We start from the raw sequence: 6,028 nt of genomic DNA on the forward strand, positions 1-6,028 counted from the left end.
CCAAACACCAGCCGGGGACCGGCCCACAAGAGGCGGCAGCCGGTCCCCAAACACCGGCCGGGGACCGGCCCACAGGAGGCGGCAGCCGGTCCCCAAACACCAGCCGGGGACCGGCCCACAGGAGGCGGCAGCCGGTCCCCAAACACCAGCCGGGGACCGGCCCACAGGAGGCGGCAGCCGGTCCCCAAACACCAGCCGGGGACCGGCCCACAGGAGGCGGCAGCCGGTCCCCAAACACCAGCCGGGGACCGGCCCACAGGAGGCGGCAGCCGGTCCCCAAACACCAGCCGGGGACCGGCCCACAGGAGGCGGCAGCCGGTCCCCAAACACCAGCCGGGGACCGGCCCACAAGAGGCGGCAGCCGGTCCCCAAACACCAGCCGGGGACCGGCCCACAGGAGGCGGCAGCCAGTCCCCAAACACTGGCCGGGGAGTGGCACAAATTCTAAGTCCCACGAGCCCCTGGTGACCCGACAATCGGACTTAGTGCAATTTTCCAAGTGCTGCAAGCCAATGTTGGCCCGACAAGTCCCCAAACGGCAGCCCGGTTTTGAGCCACTAGTGTCGGCCTATAAGTCCCCAAACACCGGCCCGGTTTTACGACCACTAGTCCCCCAACACTAGCCCGGGATTCAGCCACTAGTGGCGGGCACAATTCCCCAAACACCGGCCCGGATTTCAGCCACTAGTGGCGGGCACAAGTCCCCCAACACTAGCCCAGTTCTCAGCCACTAGTGGCGGGCACAATTCCCCAAACACCGGTCCGATAATACGCGCGCATATCCCCAAACACCGGCCCGATAATACGCGCACAATTCCCCAAACACCGGCGCGGATTTCAGCCACTATTGGCGGGCACAAGTCCCCCAACACTAGCCCGGGATTCAGCCACTAGTGGCGGGCACGATTCCCCAAACACCGGTCCGATAATACGCGCGCATATCCCCAAACACCGGCCCGATAATACGCGCACAATTCCCCAAACACCGGCGCGGATTTCAGCCACTAGTGGCGGGCACAAGTCCCCCAACACTAGCCAAGTTCTCAGCCACTAGTGGCGGGCACAATTCCCCAAACACCGGCCCGATAATACGCGCACAATTCCCCAAACACCGGCGCGGATTTCAGCCACTATTGGCGGGCACAAGTCCCCCAACACTAGCCCGGGATTCAGCCACTAGTGGCGGGCACGATTCCCCAAACACCGGTCCGATAATACGCGCGCATATCCCCAAACACCGGCCCGATAATACGCGCACAATTCCCCAAACACCGGCGCGGATTTCAGCCACTAGTGGCGGGCACAAGTCCCCCAACACTAGCCAAGTTCTCAGCCACTAGTGGCGGGCACAATTCCCCAAACACCGGCCCGATAATACGCGCACAATTCCCCAAACACCGGCGCGGATTTCAGCCACTATTGGCGGGCACAAGTCCCCCAACACTAGCCCGGGATTCAGCCACTAGTGGCGGGCACGATTCCCCAAACACCGGTCCGATAATACGCGCGCATATCCCCAAACACCGGCCCGATAATACGCGCACAATTCCCCAAACACCGGCGCGGATTTCAGCCACTAGTGGCGGGCACAAGTCCCCCAACACTAGCCAAGTTCTCAGCCACTAGTGGCGGGCACAATTCCCCAAACACCGGTCCGATAATACGCGCGCATATCCCCAAACACCGGCCCGATAATACGCGCACAATTCCCCAAACACCGGCGCGGATTTCAGCCACTAGTGGCGGGCACAAGTCCCCCAACACTAGCCCGGGATTCAGCCACTAGTGGCGGGCACAATTCCCCAAACACCGGTCCGATAATACGCGCGCATATCCCCAAACACCGGCCCGATAATACGCGCACAATTCCCCAAACACCGGCGCGGATTTCAGCCACTAGTGGCGGGCACAAGTCCCCCAACACTAGCCAAGTTCTCAGCCACTAGTGGCGGGCACAATTCCCCAAACACCGGTCCGATAATACGCGCGCATATCCCCAAACACCGGCCCGATAATACGCGCACAATTCCCCAAACACCGGCGCGGATTTCAGCCACTATTGGCGGGCACAAGTCCCCCAACACTAGCCCGGGATTCAGCCACTAGTGGCGGGCACGATTCCCCAAACACCGGTCCGATAATACGCGCGCATATCCCCAAACACCGGCCCGATAATACGCGCACAATTCCCCAAACACCGGCGCGGATTTCAGCCACTAGTGGCGGGCACAAGTCCCCCAACACTAGCCAAGTTCTCAGCCACTAGTGGCGGGCACAATTCCCCAAACACCGGCCCGATAATACGCGCACAATTCCCCAAACACCGGCGCGGATTTCAGCCACTATTGGCGGGCACAAGTCCCCCAACACTAGCCCGGGATTCAGCCACTAGTGGCGGGCACGATTCCCCAAACACCGGTCCGATAATACGCGCGCATATCCCCAAACACCGGCCCGATAATACGCGCACAATTCCCCAAACACCGGCGCGGATTTCAGCCACTAGTGGCGGGCACAAGTCCCCCAACACTAGCCAAGTTCTCAGCCACTAGTGGCGGGCACAATTCCCCAAACACCGGTCCGATAATACGCGCGCATATCCCCAAACACCGGCCCGATAATACGCGCACAATTCCCCAAACACCGGCGCGGATTTCAGCCACTAGTGGCGGGCACAAGTCCCCCAACACTAGCCCGGGATTCAGCCACTAGTGGCGGGCACGATTCCCCAAACACCGGTCCGATAATACGCGCGCATATCCCCAAACACCGGCCCGATAATACGCGCACAATTCCCCAAACACCGGCGCGGATTTCAGCCACTAGTGGCGGGCACAAGTCCCCCAACACTAGCCAAGTTCTCAGCCACTAGTGGCGGGCACAATTCCCCAAACACCGGTCCGATAATACGCGCGCATATCCCCAAACACCGGCCCGATAATACGCGCACAATTCCCCAAACACCGGCGCGGATTTCAGCCACTAGTGGCGGGCACAAGTCCCCCAACACTAGCCCGGGATTCAGCCACTAGTGGCGGGCACAATTCCCCAAACACCGGTCCGATAATACGCGCGCATATCCCCAAACACCGGCCCGATAATACGCGCACAATTCCCCAAACACCGGCGCGGATTTCAGCCACTATTGGCGGGCACAAGTCCCCCAACACTAGCCCGGGATTCAGCCACTAGTGGCGGGCACGATTCCCCAAACACCGGTCCGATAATACGCGCGCATATCCCCAAACACCGGCCCGATAATACGCGCACAATTCCCCAAACACCGGCCCGGATTTCAGCCACTAGTGGCGGGCACAAGTCCCCCAACACTAGCCAAGTTCTCAGCCACTAGTGGCGGGCACGATTCCCCAAACACCGGTCCGATAATACGCGCGCATATCCCCAAACACCGGCCCGATAATACGCGCACAATTCCCCAAACACCGGCCCGGATTTCAGCCACTAGTGGCGGGCACAAGTCCCCAAACACTAGCCAAGTTCTCAGCCACTAGTGGCGGGCACAATTCCCCAAACACCGGTCCGATAATACGCGCGCATATCCCCAAACACCGGCCCGATAATACGCGCACAATTCCCCAAACACCGGCCCGATAATACGCGCGCAATTCCCCAAACACCGGCCCGATAATACGCGCGCAATTCCCCAAACACCGGCCCGATAATACGCGCACATTTCCCCAAACACCGGCGCGGATTTCAGCCACTATTGGCGTGCACAAGTCCCCCAACACTAGCCCGGGATTCAGCCACTATTGGCGGGCACAAGTCCCCCAACACTAGCCCGGGATTCAGCCACTAGTGGCGGGCACGATTCCCCAAACACCGGCCCGGCGCTGAGTTTATGGCCTCCGAAAGGCCCATACATTCAGACGGGTCCATGTATTTTCAGTTTTCCGTAGCAGGTGTGATTGTTTGTTTAATTAGGTAGTTTGTGTTGGTGACGGTGTTCCTAACTGTGGTGGCTTGTTTGTAGAATGTGGGGCCCTGCGTTTGTGTTATGTTGATTTCTGGTAATTTACTTTTTACTAAGTAGTCTTTCAGGTTTTTGTTTCTTTTAAAGGCTGAGATGATTTTGTAATCTTGGATTATGCTTGTGTTCTGTAGTGTCTGATTTATATTTTGTCCATTCATTCAGACGGGTCCATGTATTTTCAGCGACAGCCGCAGTACCGCCAAAATCCATGCAGCGGCGCTGGATTTATGGCCTCCGAAAGGCCCATTCATTCAGACGGGTCCATGTATTTTCAGCGACAGCCGCAGTACCGCCAAAATCCATGCAGAGGCGCTGAGTTTATGGCCTCCGAAAGGCCCATTCATTCAGACGGGTCCATGTATTTTCAGCGACAGCAGCAGTACCGCCAAAATCCATGCAGCGGCGCTGTATTTATGGCCTCCGAAAGGCCCATTCATTACCAACGGGGCTGCAGTAGCATCCCGCGGCCACGCAGGGGCAGATATTGTGAGGGAATTACATGGTAGTGGACGGAGCGCCCATGCATTTCCAATGGGAGTGCAGTACCTCAAAAATCCGCTCCAAGCCACCGAACTTGAGGGCCCGACGTTCCCTCAACACTAGCCCAGTGCAATCGACATTTCGTTCTGTGTACATTGTTACACAGAATGACAATACAAGGGAATTATTATTATTATTATTATTATTATGTATTCAGCCACTAGTGGCGGGCACAATACCCCAAACACTGGCCCGGCGCTGGCTGAGTTTATGGCCTCCGAAAGGCCCATACATTCAGACGGGTCCATGTATTTTCAGTTTTCCGTAGCAGGTGTGATTGTTTGTTTAATTAGGTAGTTTGTGTTGGTGACGGTGTTCCTAACTGTGGTGGCTTGTTTGTAGAATGTGGGGCCCTGCGTTTGTGTTATGTTGATTTCTGGTAATTTACTTTTTACTAAGTAGTCTTTCAGGTTTTTGTTTCTTTTAAAGGCTGAGATGATTTTGTAATCTTGGATTATGCTTGTGTTCTGTAGTGTCTGATTTATATTTTGTCCATTCATTCAGACGGGTCCATGTATTTTCAGCGACAGCCGCAGTACCGCCAAAATCCATGCAGCGGCGCTGAGTTTATGGCCTCCGAAAGGCCCATTCATTCAGACGGGTCCATGTATTTTCAGCGACAGCCGCAGTACCGCCAAAATCCATGCAGCGGCGCTGGGTTTATGGAATCCGAAAGGCCCATTCATTCAGACGGGTCCATGTATTTTCAACGACAGCCGCAGTACCGCCAAAATCCATGCAGCGGCGCTGTATTTATGGCCTCCGAAAGGCCCATTCATTCCCAACGGGGCAGCAGTAGCATCGCGCGGCCACGCGGGGGCAGATATTGTGAGGGAATTACATTGTAGTGGACGGAGCGCCCATGTATTCCTATGGGCAATGCATTTCCAATGGGAGTGCAGTACCTCAAAAATCCGCTAGAGGGCCCCGAACTTGAGGGCCCGGCGTTCCCTCAAGTGCCGATTTTATACCCCCTTCTCCAGCCGACAGCCAGAATTATATTAGGGACTCGCAATTTTGAGAGGTGAGCACCAGGGCTAATCAGCGGCCACCCGTGACCATTGAGTCCGACAGAGCAGAGGCTAGGGGCGGCCTCGCATCTCGCAATTACCGAGGGAAGATGCCGGTTCTCGAAAAATTTCTAAGTTTTTCAAATTTTAAAGTATTGAAGTATTTAGGGCGCTTCCCGCGGCCCTGGCTTTTGCATGTACCCCTCTAAGCTCCGGTTCTCGAAAAATGTCTAAGTTTTTCAAACTTTAAAGTATTGAAGCCGGACTTCCGCGGAGGCTGACAGGGGGCCTCCATCGAAGCACCCCTTCACCCCCGGGTGAGCCGGCGTCGGCCCACGGGCCTGCCGGTTCCCCAACTGAGCGATTGGCACACGAGACCCGCCTCGGAGGGCCCACGTCGGCCGGCGCAAGCCGGTGTTCGGGCGTGCGGCTCCTCCGGCTTTGCGGGTCAAGCTCCAGCGCCGAGGATACTAGGGCAAACGTT

This window comes from Urocampus carinirostris, unplaced genomic scaffold (assembly GCF_059441175.1).
Source record: "Urocampus carinirostris isolate Australia breed hairy pipefish unplaced genomic scaffold, RoL_Ucar_1.0 HiC_scaffold_207, whole genome shotgun sequence".
NCBI classification, from domain to species: domain Eukaryota; kingdom Metazoa; phylum Chordata; class Actinopteri; order Syngnathiformes; family Syngnathidae; genus Urocampus; species Urocampus carinirostris.